General features: G+C 36.7%; 1 long non-coding RNA gene across 1 annotated transcript; it reads right to left on the bottom strand.

Moving 5' to 3' along the window:
- Positions 1–9813: 9813 nt before the first annotated feature.
- On the bottom strand, positions 9814–20642 carry LOC121417951. Its single transcript, XR_005970404.1, has 5 exons — positions 20564–20642; positions 14972–15667; positions 13399–13502; positions 10584–11003; positions 9814–9871 (listed from the first exon to the last, which is right to left on the bottom strand). It is a non-coding gene; the product is annotated as an uncharacterized LOC121417951 (long non-coding RNA).
- Positions 20643–21871: the final 1229 nt, after the last annotated feature.

The following is a 21871-nucleotide window of genomic DNA, read 5'->3' as shown; positions in this document are numbered from 1 at the left end:
TCACCATTGAGAGACCTATTTTTCATTGTACAGAGAAGGGCACTGGATACTGTTGAGCATGGTATACAACTTGCCACAATGAAAGGGCTTTGTTAATGATAGTAGGGAGCTTTCACTTCAAAATGCACAACGAATTCAAGAACAAAGTAAATGTATTGAATAGTGCCCAACAAATGACAAAGAACAGCTGGGAGGTCCTTTGTCAAGATTTTGTGAACTGTATCAGCAGTTTGTCCTTGGTACAGGACGAAACTGCCGTTTTTACTAGCCAATTTTAGACAAAGACATCTTGGCTGTACTTAGTCATGAAGGGCAATTGACAATAGATTTTCTATGTTCTTGAATCCATCATGGAGTGAAAACTCCCCATGGATATTTTGTGTAGCAAAGAGTACGGAAGACAATGCATTGACTTTTCTAGTGATTATGTTTCTAGGGGATGGGGGTGAGCAACAACTGATTTTTTTTTATTTTCCCACTTTCTCTTCCCTACCCCATACCCTCCCTTTTTTCCTTGCCACATGAATCGGTCTATTCTCCTTTGTAGTCTTCATTCGCCCTTGAACAAAACCACCACCCTTCTTTACGACTATCTCCCCCCTCCCCCCAAACACAAATGGCAATTAATCAACTGATTGTGCTCTCTTTGTATACCTCCCTGTACTATCCATCCAGGGGAGCTTTTCATGAAGATTTTTATTGGTGATTTTCACCAACAAATCCTTCAATCTGACTGGCTTAGAGCAAACCTTGTCATGAAATGCTCCCTGTATCTGCCCATTTTTCATCATTTCACATCCTTTCAACATTAGCTATCCATGACTGACACTACAAGTGCTCTACTTTTCAATTACATATTTTGCTAGTATTACAAATCATTTTCACATTTCATATTTTTATTAAACAATTCAATTTATATATTCACATTAAACAGAATACTGTTCCTTGGCTATTTTTTTTGAGGGGGAGCTTTTCTTTTCAAAAGAGCAAATGAATATACCCTTTTCTGTACATGATGCAATCGCGTTTCTATAAATTTCAAAGAACACTGCATTTTGATCAAAATAGAAACCAATAGGGAAAAGAATGAATTTCTTTTCCGTGTTCTTTTCCCTGTTGAGCTAATTTAGAATACACCATCATACAAAAACCAAATGTACTGTATCCATCATGCCACCATGAACTCTGAGTGATCAGGCGAGGCACCGACAATGATAGATAGATCTAATAAGGTTGGGAACTCAATATAGGCTTGTCCTGAGGGAGTACACTTCATATTCCACAATGGTTTATAATTCCCCATCAATCATTACAATACAATGCATGAACCCTAGTACTGAAGCAAATTGTCAAATTTCAGAGACGGCACCAAACAATTTTTAAACAAAATTTCTACAGCCAAATGGTCATCAAGAACCAATGACAACTCTCACAGACAGCACCTAATAAAATTGCCCAAACTTTTCCAGACTGGATGGACGAAACCACTTCTTTAGCCAAAGGGTCACGGAGAGTTGGAACAGTCTACCAAAACATGAAATGTCAAATCTGACAGATAGCATCCAACAAAATTTCCCAAACTTGTTCCATGCTGGATACAGGAAACCACATCTTTAGCCACTTTAGCCACAGGGACAGTGTTGGAAAAATCTGCCAATCACTGCCCTACACACAGACAGGAAGATGGATGAATGAACAGCCTAGCATCACTTCATGTCAAGCTTCAGGACCTGGCTGAGAAACTTCTCTGACATGATCAGATGAATTATAAGCAACAAGAAGGAAATAATTCTATGATGGTCTGCAAATTATGCATCGTATGATGATTGCAAAGAAAGTGAAACTGAAAGACTCAAAATTTCCCATAAAAGATGTGTAGATGTCACAAGATCAAAGGATAAGCAAATTGAATCATTGAGTGAAGGCCCTGTTCTAAATAAAACTGGCAATGGTAAACAGGAACTTGAATACCTTAACACTATCTGGCCCAGGGGGGGGGGCGTTTTTTTTACCCCCATTAACATTTTTCGCAATAAATCTGTAAAGATCAGGTAACATTTCTCATGCAACTTTTAAGACTAAATTCACAATGTGATTGTATGTGGTTACGAATTTAGGCAACATTCTGCGAGTGCATGTCAGACCCAATATTGCTCAAAAACAAGACTTCCTTTCCTTTTACAAATCAAATGCAAATTCTTTATGTAGCCAAATTCATAAATGTATCATTTTTACCTTCACTGATTACAAGCTATTGATTTCATGTATCTATGACTGAAATAGTTACGATTTTCCTCATTTTTTTTAAAGATGAATAACAGAGGGGGCTAAAAACGCCCCCCCCCCCCCACGGCTATGCAATTTCTAAATAGCCTAGGCCATATAGGGTTAAACACAGTAACTTCCCTTCATTTCTTACATTTCAGAACACCTGAACATGATGAAGTTTCCTCTACACAGGACATCTATTCAAAATTCTTTTCCAACAAAGAACGTTTCCTCCTGGATACAGAAAATGAATGTTGACAAAGATTTTAAGAATCTATCTTATTAGAATTCAAACAAGTGCATTGTGGTTTAATAGTAGAGTAACAGACGAAGCCAGAAAATGGATCAGATGTATGGAACTTCCCTTTTGGTGATAATATCGGCATTCATGAGGAGCAAGAAATGGCCTTTATTGACTGTGGCTCTATAATACCTAGACTTCACATTACCTTTCATTTCATCAGAGGCAAGTAAATCTGGGACAATCTCGTAAACACAGGGAAATATTAAATGGCTGGAAAAGATACTAATAACCAACTGGAATTAGATCCACTGAGAATTCCTCTAATGCCACCAAGAAGAGGCCAACACTCTCACAAGATATCATTATTTGTGAGTCCAAGAAGTGTGTATTTTGCATGAGGTTTTGAAGAGCTCTGGATATCATGCGTAAGCTGAAAGGAACACCATTGCTTGTGGTCAGACAGTACTTGAAGATAATCACAACATTACCAAATTCCAAACACCAAATATAAGATGTCACATGCAACTGAAACAAAATGAAACAAAATTAGCAGTGCTCTCTCCATACAGACGTCACCAGTTCCTCTCTCTTATCTTTGTGCAGAACAAATTATTGATTACCTGCATCCTGTTGGAGTGCAAACCAGTTTTTGGACAATCTAGATAAATACCACTGAGCTCCAAAGCCATATTGGCTAAACTGCTCCATCAATATTTCAAATATCAATATGGGTCAACTTGAAACACCACACTGGCAAGTCTCTAGAAATCAAAATTTGACATTGTACTTCTGAAACAAGATTCCAGACTTACATATATTGCTTTGATTGAAAGAGCATTTTTTTTTACACACCATGGAAAAACCATTGAAGTGCACGACCCTCATAAAAATGGGTGAAAAATTTATGTCCGAAGCTGAAGATTTGGGCAGACAAACCTATATTGAGAACCTACCTTGATCATCACATATCTAAACATTCGTGCAGTCCACATTATCTCTTCACATTCTGTGATTTTATGATGGATACACACTCGGCACTTGTACATGGCAAAATGACCGCGATCAACTTTGAAATATCAATTCAAATTTGTCTGACCCCCAAAATGACACATACAGAAAGGAGAATAAATACATTGCAAGATAATGCTCTTTGCTCATCAATGTTTTGCAATCAAAATATTAAGAAGATCAAAATCTGTATATATAAAATTGTTTATCTTCTTAGCACACTATTAAACCAGTCATGGCAATTATGTTGCAACAATGTGAAACAAAGATAAAGTTATAGCAACAGCTAGAACAAATAGTACTTGGAGGTATATAAAGAAAGACTATAATCAATGGATTGACACATACCCAACAAAAGGATACAGGAATGGGAAGAAATAACAGTAAAGGTCAAGAGAAGGGATTACAGTCATCAAAAGAAAAGAGAGAGAAAATCCTGATATGGGGAAAGTTGCTGCCCAATATTTTCACAAAGGTTATTGCCCTCAGTACATAATTACTGGAAAACCGATTGCATTGTCTTGCATACTCTAGGCTACACAAAATATCATTGAAATCATTATCAAAGCACTTACATTGTGGTAAGTTGTATACCATGCACAACAGTGTCCAGTGCCCTTCTCTGCATACTGAAAAATAGATCTCTCGGTAGTGACGTCACTAATTGTGTGATTCTGGCAGGAAGATCCCAGCTCAAACCAGACAGGAGGCCATGTTTGTGAGGATGAGGGCCTACCACCATCAATCGAGGTCTACTGCTATGGTCCTGCAACTTGAATAAATCTTCCAGGCAGCTGGTCTTACATTCTCTTCTTTTTTTCAAGAAATAAAAAAAAAACAATCATGAATACAAAACAAGTATATAGTACAGACAAGCAAACGTTATTGGGCAGGTCCAAGCTATCGTACATTACATGTGACATAAGAAACAAATCAAAGGAGTGTTTCACAAAAAAATCTAGCACCGTCTTTCAAAGAGTTACGATTGATCCAATCAATCGTAGCTCTATGGAAATCCATCAGCGTCATCATCTTTTCTACAGGATATTTAGAAAATGTCCTTTTTAAACAAAGGAGAACACACCAAATTGTCAAGAAATCAATTAATTTATGGCTCTACATTCATATCTAGAAATTTTTTTTGAACAAACATGCATCTTAGATGTTGCTGGCTTTCCATAGTTGCCATTGATTGGATCAATCGCAACTCTTTGTAAGATGGGCCCCGGGACTATATACTCTTGATATATTGAAACAAAAAGAAAAACACATCACTAGCAGTCTAGCACTATATAGGGGAAGGCGGGGTAAGTTGTGACAGTTTTTGCTTTTTGCATGTTAGAATTGATATGATTAATAATCTTGTCGAAATAAGTACCTTGCCTTGAAATTTAATTCTTCTGAAATATTTTCCACCTATATCCCCACACTGAAAGTCATCGTGACCTCTGAAAAAAACGATGTCAAATGGCTCAACTTGCCCCATATATGGGGTAAGTTTGAGCCACCTTCTGGGGTAAGTTGAGCCACAAAAACTATGTACAAACTGTATGGGGGAGAACCAGCATGTCAATTTTTTGTTTAAAGTCTTTTCACTGGCTAATTCTCTATAAATACTAACATCCTGTAAAAGGAAAAGAGCAGTCATGTAAATTTGCTCCTTTCAGCCTGCTTTTCAATCGAATTTTATGGTTTGTTTGTTTTTTAAGATATATTACCATAGGAATTACCATGGCTCAACTTGCCCCATGCTGTTTGGCTCAACTTACCCCAGTCCGAACTTAGTGCGATAATTTTGTATCCACACATTTATTATGCATCCATCATATAAAAGACTATAACAAGAATGAAGATCCATACCTGGACTAATAATGTTGTTATCATGTCTTTATTATATTTAAAGACGTGTGTGTTTATAAAGCACTTATCTATTTCACACTCTTTTTTTACTTTTTTGGCTGAAATTCATATTTTTCCCTCCAAAAAACTACTTTTTGTTTCAAAGTTGGAAACAATGTGGTGGGGTTAGGGGTTATGCTATGGGTCATCAATACATGACACCACCACAATGTCTGACTCATTCATTATTGGCCTGGGGCTGGTGGCTCAACTTGCCCCTATGCTCAACTTACCCCACCTTCCCCTATTACTGGGACTAATGAAAATAAAATAGATGGATTCATGAGCTCTGTCACACCCATACGAAAGAGGTAAGTTTGAAGTTAAATCTTCACATGGTTATTCATTTTATCATGAAAAAGGGATATTTTGGGGTACAAAATGACCTCTGTGACTTTTGACCTGTGAGTGACCTTTTTCATCTCGCACATCTTTGAGACCAATTTAGTTTACTTCTTTTGATAACTTTTGATCTGATAGTTTGTGCGAAGATATTCTTTCCATAACATGTTATCCTGCAATGAAGTGTACTTGGGTGTTTGTTGTGTTCATAGTTGAATCCTTTGAAATATCAAATTTCATTATCTATGCTGATGATACAAGATACAAAAATTATTTTGTGAAATTAAAAACACAAATAGACTGAATTAGCCAATAGCAAACTTTGCTATTCCTGCATTTGAAATAGCCTTAATCTCTTTAACTTAGAATTTGAAATTAAAAATTTCATATCATAAAACAATTTTATTGTAATAATTTATGAAACTGGACAGAACCTATTGATTATATTAATGGAAAATAAGTGTAAGCTATTGCACACAAATTAAAATGAGGGTGGGAGGGAGTCCTTGTGTTATTAAATGGGAACACCAGTCATAAACCATAGGGAAGCCTGTTTTGCTCAGCTGAGCCGTAATTAGATTGGTTAGGATAAGTGACATTATATATTGCCCTGATTTCAAATTTCACGCTATCAATTGAACAGCCATGAGTTTTGAGATTTTTGTTTGTTTGAAAAGAGACACATCCTAAGCATTCATTTGTCAAAATTGATAAACAATAACCCAAACATGTACTCGATTAAATGCAGAAAAACTAAGCAAGAACTTCAAATTTTTTTTTTAACGTTTAAAATTTGGAGTTCACTTGTGCATAAGATGTACACTTTGCAACTTTCAAGAAGTCTGCAAAAACTGATGTCAAAGAAACCCTTGTTTCTATTTTTGTTCTATTTAACTTTTCTAATCTAAATTTTGACAGTACGAAGAAGCTATTTTTTTTCATTTTGAGGATCAAATTTACTATTTTGGCTATTTACAGAGAAGCTTCCCTGGCAACTTATTGTTGGTTTGGGGGTGGATGGTCACATGAAAAAGCAATTACAAATAAAATAAAAAAAAAAACCTTACGGGGTATTACATAATTGGTGCAGAGCCATCCAGATGCAAAGTAAATCTTCACTTTGAACATATAAGTGTAATACTAGTACATGAAGTATGTTTGGATTAACAATCAAGAGACCAGTTAAGAGTCTAGGGCGAAAGATTGAAGAAAACTTCGGCAACTCAAAACAAATGACGACCCTGGGATGGGTTGAATTCACGCTTTCCAATTTTTTATCTCATTAATCCAACAGACTTGCATTACAGTATTATTATTGTGTGCATAAAGAAACAAGTGTTTTGCAAAATGATCCAATTTCCCCCAATGGTTTGGGACTTGCGTTCCCCTTTTATTCTATGACAAGTAGATCCAGGGTAAAAAAACAGAGGTAAAACTCATTCGAGGAAAACTCTGGAAAACCTTTGGGTCCACTTTTGCAGAATAGTAAACACAAAATAAACACAATTACTAACTTCATGTAAACCAAGTTAACTCTATAAAAACCTACAAGCCATATTAATGACAAACCTCATGATGCTTGAAAATTATTTGTAACCTTGAGCACAAATCATTTTCTCCTAGTAATCATACTCTACATAATATGTATTCATTAATGAAACAACAGATAATTCAGATAATTTTGAAAGTCAGCAAATAATTAGGAACAGTGATTTTCTGTTTATCCGTAAATCAAAGCAAAAATCTGTTTTGGTTTCATACTTTTAGGGAGAAATTCATCACAAAATGGAATTCATTGAACATTTCTCTCAAAAACAGAATTTCATTCTAGATCAAGTTTGAAACAGAATAAAAGGTTTCCAGAAAGAGAAAAAGAAAACTGAAGATCACTGTTCAGAGATAATAGCTTGGACCTGCTCCTTTGAGCTACACAAAAGTCTTCATAAAATACCTAAAGATGGGTTCATGTCAGTGTTGGAAAATTCCCTGTAAATTCACAAAATTCAACGCTTTGTAGCGCTAATCTTGTCTTGAATTATGAGAAATGCTTTTGCAACGTAAGTGCTTGTCGCAACAAAAATGTAGCTCTTAATATGAAAGAAATAGCCCCCAAATGTCAGCAATCATTCTATTTGTGGATAAAAATAGCCCCTAAAAATAAACACCATTTCCTACCCTGGTTCATTAGTAGCGAATGCAGATAGTCTTTTTAAAATGACATTTGGTTCATTCAATTTGATTTACTATTACATGGTGGAAATTTCCATATAGATATGTGAAACACCAAAAATAGAATGTGTATAATGTCTGGTGTCAAAGTACCAGTCCCTCATAGTCATCTCTATCAGAGATAAGAAAAAGAGTCATTTACAAAACGGGTTCCTTTGTTGTATATTTCAAAGGATATAACATTTGGTCTTTCTGAGCAGGCTGTCTTTCTATACAGGTGGATTATACATCATGTCCATGTATGTACCAACAAATGATCACACCATACATTCAGTGCAGATGAAGATGTCCAGATTGGTGTCACATCTGTAGCTCTGGTAGACTTTCCCAGATAGGGGGTGTATCCATGTTGTACACCACGTGACACGACTGCAAGTATAAGGAGATAGAACAAAACATTATTCTAAGTTCCAAGAATATATCCTGTATAAAAAAATTGTACTGTGACACATCTACATAGGATTTAATACAATTTTGCATTTAAGACAAATGTACTACCGCTAGACTACACTGAAACACTTTAAGCAAAATTTGATTTGGGGAATTGCATCAATTCATTGACATCATCAAAAACATCTTGCTAATTAACTTGATTATATTGTATCTAGTTTTCATATGTGCGTATTGCAGCATAAGGCATGATGTTTACACAAATGGATTCCAACATTGAAAAATAATTTCTCCAAAATGTTTTCTTCTGAAAAGAGCCTCTTTGATGAAGAAGTACACTGGGTCATACCTGAAATCATACATCATCTAAAATCACACTACCTAGTCATGGCTCATTTACCGGTACATCAATCTAAATCTGTGAAATCATTAAATGTTGGCTGAAAATGATTACACTCAAGATCACAAACATAGATAAGCGTACAGTGTATCATCATTGCTTGGGGAAAAAAAGAAGACCCAATGTCTGCCTGGGATGCCTTGTTTATTCTGTCCATTCTCACCAATTACACATTTTTCTACTAGAATCATCTGGTACATATTTGTTCATTATCAAATACATCCAAAAACACTTGGGTGGTAATTTTATTGTATTCTGTTTAAACTCATTTATATGTTGTCACTGGAAGTTAGAACTGGGCATTTATGTTCAAATGAAGCTGCTTCAAGAACAAATCTCACTTTATGTTGAGCTAACAATGTGTTTTAGCTCATTATTCTTATAAAGTCCCATTAGGTGTCATGGTAGGTGATCACAATCGTGCTTGCAACTTACACAAAACTTGAAATCACTCAATATTGCATTATTGGCTTTCCATAATCAAGATTTATTTTTGTACAACGCCTACTTAGCTTGTTGTACGCGATCAAATGGGAGGCTGAATGTCACACATTCGTACCGTTGCACACAAGACGTACCATCCAAAATGTACCATTGCACGGCTTTAGGAGGTGACGTCACAATGCGATTTCATTGAATAAGGTGACAATGCGCGTACAGCCCGCTGGCTAAATGCGCAATGCTGTCCAAGATCATGTGCGCTTGTGGGCCCAGCTTGTGGGATTTTGCTTTTCGCTTTCAATATTTTTGCTCCCTTTTCATAGATTACTGGAGGGAAAAACTCTTTTTTTTTCTTCATATTTTCGCTAGATTCCGAGGCGTTGTACAACACAAATAGCGAATATTCTTATTCGTGCAATGGTGCGAGATTTCGCATTCGGTGAAAGAAACGCTCTATTCAACGAGGCGTTAGCCGAGTTGAATAGAGCATATTTCTTTCACTTTAATATGCGAAATCTCGCACCATCGCACTCATTCCTATTCGCTATTTGTATACAATGAACTGCAACTATCTTTATTTCCTTATACTCACTTTAAATAGCACTGTCATCTATCAGCTTTGTAAGCCTCCTCTCAGCCATGAGGTAAAGCTGTGAACCAAAGATAAGTAACAACTTAATTATTTTAGTCCTTGTAAGATGAAAAAGTAATCAAGTTTATATAAAAAAAGGTGATTGCAAAAGTAAACTTCACTGTACTGAAACCTGATACAATGCATAGCTCCTATCAATGGCTGACCAAACGGTTACTATGGTGACAGACCACTCCCATTTAAGTTTCATGAAAGACATAAGATTGAAGGTAGTGACTGGATTTGGTTTATAATAATGTGAGGATAAGATTAGGTTCAGAATTATGTTTGAAAATGAGACACTTCATAGAAGCTTCATGAAAAGTAAACAAAACGAACAATTTTTTTCTAAATTAAAGGGAAAATGAAATTATTTTATTTGATAATAAAATCCAAAGTTTATTGACCTAAAATAACATGTGACGATGACTTGAAACATGCTATTCTTTTACTATCATTAGTAGAAGTTTCAGGTGAACTTTCATGACAGAATAGAATTATTGATATCAAATATTAAACCATCTCACACAAAGAAATTGAATACTTTTATCAAAGTGACCTGAGGCCTGACATTGCACAGCAGGTTGCCTATATGGGGAATTAATCAGATTTTGGCCATTGTTAAATATGCCCTGATATTGCACCAACAAACCATTTATAAAAAATAAGTATTTTAATGCACTGCTAAAATGCCCCATAGAGATAAAAATAATAAACATTGCACAACTTACCACCGGATCTCACAGCATATTTCTGATAATTTTCTTGACCTTTGACTGAGTTTGTCGAGTCCATCTTCCAGTGGTGACAAGACATATGCTCCTGCAACAATTGCTCCGGACTTCGTTTTATGTAAGATGCAGGGTTAGGGTTAGGTTTGCAATAGGGTTTTATATTAGGTTTAAGAATAGGTTCTAAAGGGGTAGAGTAAAGTGTTAAATCCAGGGTTGAAGTTAGTCAATTGTTTCATGTGTAGAATTTAAAACAGAGCAATTGTTGCTGGAGCAAATGTCATGGAATCCCTCCAGCATGACAATGACTTCTTCCTAACCTTGTCCATATTGCTTGCTTCATGTTGGGTGACTTCTGATGACGTCCAGATGAACCCTTGATTTCAGGGCTTTGCTCTCTTGGATAGCAGTCTGTGCCTGCTGAAAAAAAACGTTAATTTAAGACAAAATTTAATTTTTATTATACAGTATTGAATTTGAAAATGAAAGAAATCCTCTCAAAGTGATTGTGAAATGATGTTTAAAATGCATTGCCAATCCAAAATTTCACAATTTTGTATTTCAAGACTGTTTATGCTCTTCACAATACCTTTCTTGTGCAGACAGAAGAGCTTCTTGTGCAAAGAAAAGTTTCTTGATACAGGTTAACAGTATTATATACTAAAAATTCAGTTAAGACTTTCTGATATTGAATATAACAGATAAAGCTATCAATGGAACCACGACTAAAAAGTTCCTGTACACCTCAACCCCTTTGTATACAGCTGAAAACCCCTTGATTAAGTATTCAACTTGGATTTGAATTCAATGAAGAGAAAAAGAAAATAAAAGCACAATTAAAAAAGCTAAATGTCGTGTGAAAAAATATGCTCTGTGCTGGCATTAAAACACAGATAGTGTTATGTGTACATGTACATATTTGTGTCAAGGCAATCACACCCATTCATCTTGCTTTAAGTTTGTTAAATATACACACTAAAAATGGACTTCAACTAGGACTAGTCCTCGCTCTCAAAAGGAAAAAAGAAGACATCACAGCAGGGATTGTGAAACCATGGTCATGGTGACAACAGAAAGGAGGCTTCAGTTTGGACACATGCAAGAACTCCAAACTGAAGACGGACAGTCGTTCAAAAGGTACCTGAGAATAACCTCAGTTATATTCATCAAGTACATCATCGAATCAAGAAGTATATATAGTTCGGAAGAACTATCACTGCAGGCCTGAAGCTGGCCATGAGATTAAGGTACATGCCAACTGCTGATACCTACACTTTGTCATTTGACTTCTGGACATCATCTTAATCAATATGCCCTTTCGTACCCGAGGTCTGCAGGGCCACTGCAGCTGAATACAAGGAAAAAGTACTACCCTGCCCCCTAACCCCAGTATGATGGCTTGCAACAAAGGTGAAATATACCCCATGCTTTGGGAGCATTAGATGGCAAGCACATGGCCATCAAGAAACCAGATCACTCCGGAAGCCTTTATCACAATTATAAAGGTTTCACTAGCATTGTCCTCATGGCACTGGTGAACAGTAACTACAAGTTCATTTGGTTTGATACCAGAGGATTGGACTAATCCGACCAACAATCCGATGCGCAGATCTATAACAACTGCGAATCGAATGACAGCATCAAAGACAATAGCATTGGGTTCCCAGATCTATCACCAATCCTCAACGACGGCAGGACACTTTTAAATGATTTCCATTTGTCATATTTAAGGATGACATCTTTCATATGAGAACAACACTGACAAGACCTTACAGGCATGCCAATGTCACACATCAGCAGAAGATCTTCAATAACCATCTCTCACAAAGGATAAGAATTGACTAGATCTGTCAATTATTGAGTGAAACAACACTTCAAACTCCCAAGATTATGAGGACTATAGCCACTGCTTGTATTTCCTTCACAACGTTACGATAATGGGGAATGCCAATTTGGATTTTGGCCAGATGTATGCAGAAGATGAAGTCTACAACCTTGTTCCAGGGGCATGGAGGGATAAGCACAGATGGAAGAGGTAGGCCGAGCAGTTGAACGTGGTAACATCAACAATGTGGAAGAGAGGAAACAAAGGGAGGACCTAGCAACTTGCCTGTATTAGAGTCACTTTTTTGAGGATAAAGTGCAATCAGAGATTGTATTTCCTGAGAATGATGAGAAAAATGTACGTAGAACGTAAAACTATACTAAGTGTTGCTTCATACAACATCATCTGCTATTTCGGTAATGCAACGTAGGCAGATATAACAAAGCTAGACAGAACAAGGAGAGTAGCTCAACATATAGTTGGATGCAATGATTTAGATTCGATGACCATTCTACATGAGGAAAGAGTAGTGGCTAAGGTAAAAAGAATCATAAATGAGTCCACCCATCCACTCCATAACTATAGGTCGGGTTTTCCCTTTTGTGTACCGAGATCTGCCAGAGCAAGGACGAGACAATCTTTCACCCCAAACTCAATTCACCTCTTCAACGCTACTGCACAAAGATACTGATCAATTTGACAATTAGTCACCGAAAGATTGTATGCCCAGATTCTTGATTCCTTATACTTTAATCTCTATTCGAAAGTTATAATTATTGTTTCAAGGTTTTGACCATGTAAACCCTATGTTTAAATTAAGTTTATTATTCCTGCTGACTTGTTGATTTATTTGTATTTGTCATCTCATTTGTAAACTACATTTCCTTCTAAGCATTATTTTGTATTTGTAATTCACCAGTAAAAAACAAATTTCCCGTCAGGGGATAATAAAGTTATCAATTCAATAAGTAATATCAACACTGCACTTACTTTATATTGATTCTTGTAACAGCCTGGGTTTCTTTCAAGGTCATAACCATTAATGGTTGATTGTTGACAGCTACCAGCTTGTCCTTGACCGGTATTCATCCAACCTGTAAATAAAACAAATTGTACCATAGTTTTTAGGTATCAACAGAGCAAAGGTGCATCTATTCTTCATAATGATAAACATTTTTTTTTTCTGAGCTTGATCTTCTCCCTAACCCTATGTATATCATATATATCTCAACATTGAAAAAAAGGGAATGCCTCTCCCAGTCTCGCCTGCATTATACAACATACAAATGATGAATGTTTATGAGTGCAAACAGTTGTCAAAATGGAACAAGTGGAGTGCCTCTGGTAGTCTCACCTGCATCACGCGATTCGCAGCAGTGCTGACTTTGAAAACTACTATAAAATAATTATTCACAAAAAACACCATTTGTATAATGAAATAATGATACAATACTACGTTCAATGAAATTTGACCTTGATCATGCAACCTAAGACTTGTCAGTGATACTTGATTACTCTATATCCACATAACTTTATCTATAAACTTTGAAAGTCATGATAGCAATCTAATTATTACCTCCAAAATATCCCCAACTTGGCCAAAGTTCATTAACCTTAAAAGACCTTTGACCTTGATCATGTGACCTGAAACTCGCACAGGATGTTCAGTGATACATGATTACTATTATGTCCAAGTTTAATGAATCAGATCCATAAAGTTTTAAAGTTATTGTGGTATATCAACAGATACCCCAACAAAGCAAAAGTTCATTGACCTTTGACCTTGGTCTTGTGACCTGAAATTCCCATAGGATGTTCAGTAATACATGTACTTGATTACTCTTAAGTAATATGAACCAGACCAATAAACTTTCAAAGTAATGATGGTAATTCAACAGATACCACCAACTTGGCAAAAGTTCATTGACCCTAAATGACCTTTGACCTAAATTACGTAACCTGAAACTCAGGCATGATGTTCAGTAATACTTGATTAACTATATGACCAAGTTACATGAACTAGGTCCATATATTTTCTAACTTATGATGACATTTCAAAAACTTAATCTTAGGTAAAGATTTTGATTTATTTATTGAAATATAAATTATAAAGTCAACACCCTATTCAAGGCTCACTTTGTGGATAATATTGATATCACACATTGGTGTGAACATGGGCCATAAGAATTGCCTACATGATATGGAAAGCATTGATTTGTTGCAAATCTTCTTTATCTTGGAAGAATGGTCAAAGGACATTCTTACATATTGCTCATCTAGTCATGAAACAGGTCCCTGATCATTATAAAACACCATCCATAGAGGTGTTTCATACAGACCCTCTGGTTCTTATCTTCAATAATGGAAGAAGAAATTAGTTTATCGAAAGAATGAAAGGAGAGGGAATGCGGTAGGAAAATAACAGCAACAAAAGGTCATTTTGTAGTTTGTTGTTTTATAGATTTAGCATAATATAGTTCCTTTCATTTGCATTGTAAGCACTTTGAGCCTTCTGAGAAAAGCACTGTATCAGTAATTATTATTCAAAAAAGTCTTGACCAACCTCCAGTTTCTCTGCCTATTCTATAGCATCATCTCTCTACTTCTGAAGATTCTCCATCTCTGCATAATAACCAGGAGCCAGAGCTACCATTGGTGGTGGTGAAGATTCTCCATCTCTGCATAATAACCAGGAGCCAGTGCTACCATTGGTGGTGGTGAAGATTCTCCATCTCTGCATAATAACCAGGAGCCAGAGCTACCATTGGTGGTGGTGAAGATTCCCCATCTCTGCATAATAACCAGGAGCCAGAGCTACCATTGGTGGTGGTGAAGATTCTCCATCTCTGCATAATAACCAGGAGCCAGTGCTACCATTGGTGGTGGTGAAGATTCCCCATCTCTGCATAATAACCAGGAGCCAGAGCTACCATTGGTGGTGGTGAAGATTCTCCATCTCTGCATAATAACCAGGAGCCAGAGCTACCATTGGTGGTGGTGAAGATTCTCCATCTCTGCATAATAACCAGGAGCCAGAGCTACCATTGGTGGTGGTGAAGATTCTCCATCTCTGCATAATAACCAGGAGCCGGTGCTACCATTGGTGGTGGTGAAGATTCTCCATCTCTGCATAATAACCAGGAGCCGGTGCTACCATTGGTGGTGGTGAAGATTCTCCATCTCTGCATAATAACCAGGAGCTAGAGCTACCATTGGTGGTGGTGAAGATTCCCCATCTTAGCATAATAACCAGAAGCATCTGTCATACAATTTCAGAAATAAAATACAAAAGAATATGCAGGGAAATCTCTTCATCAGCTTGCTCATATTCAAGATGACATGCAGAAATCTGTTTCATTAAAGGGATGGTCCAGGCTGAAAATGTTTATATCTTAATACATAGAGTAGAATTCACTGAGCAAAATGCCGAAAAATTTCATCAAAATTGGATAATATTTAATAAAGTTATTAAAGTTTAAAGTTTAGCAATATTTTATGAAAACAGTCATCATTAATATTCATTATGTGGGCTGATGATGTCACATCTCCACTTTCCGTTTTCTTATGTTATTACATAAAATCATAATTTTTTCATTATTTCATACTTGTGAGAATAATATGTCTCCCTTATAATGAAATAAGTTGCAGCAATAAATATCTAATGCACAAAATCAGTTGTCAATCCAATTTTCCTAGTTCTTGAAGGAAAAAATTGAATAAACCTAATTTCATATAAAAAAAATACAAAAGAACAAGTGGGGATGTGACATCATCAGCCCACCTAATGAATATTCATGAGGACTGTTTTCACAAAATATTGCTAAACTTTAAAATTCAATAACTTTATTTGTTATCCGATTTTGAAGAAATTTTCAGCATTTTGCTCAGTGAATTCTACTCTATTTATTAAGCTACAAATACTTTCAGCCCGGACTATCCCTTTAAGATAAAAGTAAAATAATGTCAAACTTCATTAACTTTCATTAAGATAAATGTAAAATAATGCCAAACTTTAAAATATTAAAACTTTGTCATTCCTTGTATGGTTTTGATGAAAATCTCAATGTTTGCATTTTCTGATTTACTTTATTTAGATCTTATCAATTCAGATTATTTTCTGCCTTCATCGGGCAAGTCTCTTCCGTCTTTTTATATTTTTCTCATTTTTTTTATGAATTCTTGTTTAAAAATAAAATCGATGGCGTAGAAATGTTGGAAATTAAGTTGTATCCCATGTACATGATTTAGGGCTAGATCTTTTAGAAGGAAAGTAGAAATCTCGCAGGCGAAAGTTTCAGGTTTTTAGGCGGTACACACACATGAATGGGAAGAAATACCTGGCTTCATTGAGAGTAAGCATACGTCAGTAAATGATTTTAACTCTCAAGAAGCCGCCTGGCTAGGTTAGTCAGAGCCCTGTACAGTAATAAGAAGCTTCTGTTCAAAATTGATCATAAATAATTCTTGCCATTGATTGCATTGAATACTAAGCACAACCATTTATGAAAATAACAATTAGATCAACTGCTGTATAAAAGCTTCCTGTTACCGAGAGACTCTTAACGGGGGGGGGGGGGGCAATCAGTATATAATGTGTAGTGGGTATGTGCCGTGGAGGGGACCCACATTTTTATCATTTTACACTCAAATTTCCGTCTTTTTTTTGTCTTATTGAGAAAAAGAACAAGAAAGCCGCTCCAAAGAATAGCATTTTCTTCTTATCGAGAAAAAAGACAGAAATCCGCCCCAAAGCTTCGCATATTTTTCTTTACGCTGTTCCAGTCGCATTGATCTGCTACAAGGAGCTGCAATTTTGGTGAAAAGCGGCCGCAGAGCACAGTCCGACCTTCACCTCTGCGCGAGCGCTGGCTGCATCATGCACGCATGCCCGTTCCATAGGGATGCATACACTCATAATCACACGCTGGTGATCTGTTCCAAGGACCCTCGTTTTCACAAACATTCGTTGTTCCGAAGCCCGTTCCGAGGACCCTCATTTTTACAATTAGCCCGTTCCTTGGCCCCCGTTTTTTGTCTCGCCCGCGGCACACCCCTACCACTTTTTTGGTCAAGTGCCCCCGCCTTTCCCTACCAGTACCCTTTTCTATCTTTGAGTTTGAATGAACCCTACACTACAGTCAGGCGTCTGATGCGCGCCTAACCCAAGGAACTCCCGCCCACTGTGCGGGCGGGAGCCCAAGGGCTTACTGTGTATTTGACCATACTCACGGGACTAGCGTGATTTATGGTCTAAATATTTCTCCAAATGAACTGTGAAAACAGAAATCATGCACTTACCACGATTATATGGATGAAGGTCTAACGAGTGGCAGTTTTCCTGACATCTGGGCACAGACTGAAACCTACCCCCGTCTCAATCGGCCATTTTTGTTATGAATCGTAACAAAACGGCCGATCGAGACGGGGGTAGAAGCCAAGAAGGAGATAGACCAAAAGCTTCAGTCTCTGTATTTTGGTTGTTCCTCTGAACTATGTTGGCTCCACTCACAATACATAGACTGAAGAGCTTGGGGCTCCGTGGCTACAGACAACGTATAGTGAACTAGCGTTTTATAGATCGCGATTTAAGACTATTTTTTGAGCAAATTTACAGTTTCATAGTTTCCATTATCAGGGAAATATAAATAACTTAAGTAATTGCATACCTTGGACTGGAGTTATTGAAAAGAATCCACTGGATGATTGAGAAATCTGTCATCTAAGACATTTTCACCTGACCTAACGGTTTTTCTTGCAAGTTGCCATCTTGAATGACGTCATTATCGTTATTAACTTTATAAATGTCTCGATATATCGCGATTATAACTAGTATCTACAACTAGTATTATAACTAGTCTTCGTGAGGTGTATCGTATCGTATTATTGTATTCGTATTGTCTTGAACTGTAGTACAGTAGGTGTGCTGGTGGAATGCAATATCGATATCACATTCATAAATTGTTGACGCCCTCTCCATTCGTTTGTAAATATTAATTTGGCTGCCAATTTGATCGTTTTTCCTGTGTCCTACCCAACTAAACATCGGTAAAGTATAATTTTCACGCATTTTCATCTATATCGTTTAAAGTATTTTCATAATTAATAATCATGTATTTTTAGTTTGTAGTTTTATAAATCCTTAGAGTGTAAATTCGATGTGTAAAATTACACCAAACTTTGGACTGTGGACAAAAGTGCGGGTGTGATAACAAATGCGAGCCCACACGGACACTTTACCATCGGTGAATGGGGATTACAGTAAAATGTCAGAAATTGTTTAATAAATCCCCAGAAACGACGGTTATACCTGTCTAAGAAGGAGAGAACTTTTCGTTTTTTTGAGGTTCCAGTCTGTGCCCAGATGTCAGGAAAACTGCCACTCGTTAGAGATTCATCCATACAATCATGGTAAGTGCATAATTTCTGTTTTCACAATTCATTTGGAGAAATATTTAGACCATAAATCACGCTAGTTCCGTATGGTCAATTACACGTTTAGACCAAAAGCTTCAGTCTCTGTATTTTGGTTGTTCCGCTGAACTACGTTGGCTCCACTCACCATACATAGACTGAAGTGGTTGGGGGTCCGTGGCTACAGACAACGTATAGTGAACTAGCGTTTTATAGATCGCGATTTAAAACTGTTTTTTGAGCGAAATTTAATGATAGACATTCAGGGAAATACAAATAATTTAAGTAATTGCATACCTTGGACCGGATTTATTGAAAAAAAAAATCCACTGGATGATTGAGAAATCTGTCATCTAAGCCATTTTCTCCTGACCTAACGGTTTATCTTGCAAGTTGCCATCTTGAATGACGTCATTATCGTTAATGTCTCGATATATCGCGATTATAACTATTATCGTTTGTCTTCGCGAGTGTATCGTATCGTATTATTGCCTTGTAGGTGTGCTGGTGGAATGCAATATCGATATCACATTCGTACATTGTTGACGCCCTCTCCGTTCGTTTGTAATTATGTAAATATTTCATAGTTTGGCTGCCATTTTGACCTGTTTTCCTGTGTCGTACCCAACTAAACATCGGTAAAGTATAATTTTCATGCATTTTCATCTATATCGTTTAAAGTATTATAAAATTGAATAATTAAATATTTTGAATTTGTAAATTACATATCCTTAGATTGTAACCTCGATGTGTTATATAACCTCAAACTTTGGACTCTGGTCGGACAAAGGTGCTGGTGTTATAACAAATGGGAGCCCACACGAACACTTTACCGTCGGTGAATGGGGATTACAGTAAAATGTCAGAAATTGTTGAATAAATCAGAAACGACGGTTATTCCTGTCTATTACACGTTAAGCCCCTGGGCTCCCAGCTCCCTGGGTTACGCGGGCGGGAGCTCCCTCCCTGGGTTAACGCGCGCCTAGACCAAAAGCTTCGGTCTCTGTTATGTTGGTTGTTCAGCTGATCTCCGTTGGCTTCACTCACCAAATACAGAGACCGAAGGTCTAGCGCGATCTGTACAGGGGATTCAATCATTCAATGGCCATATGTTGTACTTAAGATCGGATAAAACGGGGAAGTGAATTTGCGCGACAGCCGAGGTAAGTCACTGTTTTTGTTCCTTTTAACTTGATTTTTCTCCGGTTTTTGGCAATTAATCAATGCCAAGAGGGAATATTAATTTGCATTTTGGATCCATTAATTTTCAAAATTTTTAGTCATTAAAGACAAAAATTGAAGAGCCCCGACGGGGGGATTTTACATTGCAAGTCCCCTAATGGTGGCTGCACGATAGCGAGCCGTCTCGGCGTCTGTGTATGAGGAGAAAAAAAAATGTTAAAAAACTCGAAACAGACGGCTGCCAGCTGTCTAACGCGCGCCCTCACACTGTCACTGGTCACTCACTGCATGCTGCACGTCCAATTCAATCTAGACAGCTGGCAGCCGTCTGTTTCGAGGAGTTTTTTTAACATTTTTTTTTATTTCTCCTCTGTATTTGGTGAGTGAAGCCAACGGAGTTCAGCTGAACAACCAACATAACAGAGACCGAAGCTTTTGGTCTAAATTCAATCAAGAAAAATAAATTGTTTAAAGGAATTGTCATAACTTCATATCACATATCATGCAATCAAACACAATTCAAGAGTACAAGAAATTCGGTTAACAAAGTAGGCACACTCACCTCTAAATTATCCCGTATTACAAGAAATAAAAACAGCTTTTCGCATCCATCTCAGTTTGAATCTACCGCTTCTGGCAAATACGGCGGTGTCGCCGATACTTCCAATTACAAAATGAAAAAAAAAACTTCATTACTTTTATAAAAATATGTTATACTTTATACTTTATACTCAACTGTATATCACTTACTTTGATAATTTATGCAAGCACAAAATAAGGAATATTATATTTTTGGTTTGATAAATACAGATCAATGACAAAAAGACTAAATTCGCAGATCCCATGCTATAATTGAGAAATGAAGCTTTTAAGTGCCGGTACGTGAATTTTGACTAATGGATTTCGCACACGTCAACTAGTTTGTTCATCATTTTTAAGAGCGAGGAACATAGAGCTATATATTTTTGTTTAAAGATACATTTTAAAAAGTATAGTGGTGTATGATGTTAAATAGTAAGACTCCCCAAATTAGTACCGCATGCTTATAAAGTTGGGGCATATACTTTCTAATTTTAAAGTGCTGTACAGCTTATGAAAATGTTGTGTGAAATTATATTTGTCTGTCCAGTTTAATTGGTCTTTGTTTTGGAGAAAGCAAGGGTGGAATAGAGCTCTATTGGTTGCTTGGTTTATAATGATTTTGGTAAATCCGTCAAACTGTGACTATTATTGCATTCAACAATCAGAAATAGTTCTACTCATAGGAGTAGTTTTAATACTACTAAGTAAAAGATGTTTTTAAGTTTGAAACAGTTAAGGCAAACTAGTTCCACATAAATAATGCTAATATAAAGCTGAATATTTCTTCTTTCACAGCTATAATTAGCTAAACATATGAAGTGTTATGTGAATCCTGGAATTTGAATTTGTAATATAATTGAAGGGAGCTCGCTGAACATGGCTGTGGAATTTGGAACGCAGTTCCTTTAGCTCCGAACCGGACAGGTTTTAGAATTGTGTTATTTAGTAATGGAAAACTTTCTACTGTTTATTTATTTATTTTTTATCATGGTTTATAATTTGGCATATACGCCAAATTATTTTCATCATTAATTTTAGGCCAAGAACAAACTTTGTGTTTAAGTATAATATAGACCCCATAATCATTTCTGCATGCGTATACTGACATCAGTGGCGTACCTTGGGTCACGGCATGGGGGGGGGCACCAGCAAAAACTTAAGGAGCGCGCGAAGCGCGCTCAGGTGCCAGGTATACTGACCTAATAGAGACATTTTAAGGACATGCAGTGTCATTAAACAGATATGTATCTCACTGCATGATTAGATAATGCGAGCGCGAAGCGCGAGC

This window comes from Lytechinus variegatus, chromosome 7 (genome assembly GCF_018143015.1).
Source record: "Lytechinus variegatus isolate NC3 chromosome 7, Lvar_3.0, whole genome shotgun sequence".
NCBI classification, from domain to species: domain Eukaryota; kingdom Metazoa; phylum Echinodermata; class Echinoidea; order Temnopleuroida; family Toxopneustidae; genus Lytechinus; species Lytechinus variegatus.
Note: the sequence above shows the minus strand (reverse complement) of the source record. Positions and strands in the feature narration are given on the sequence as shown.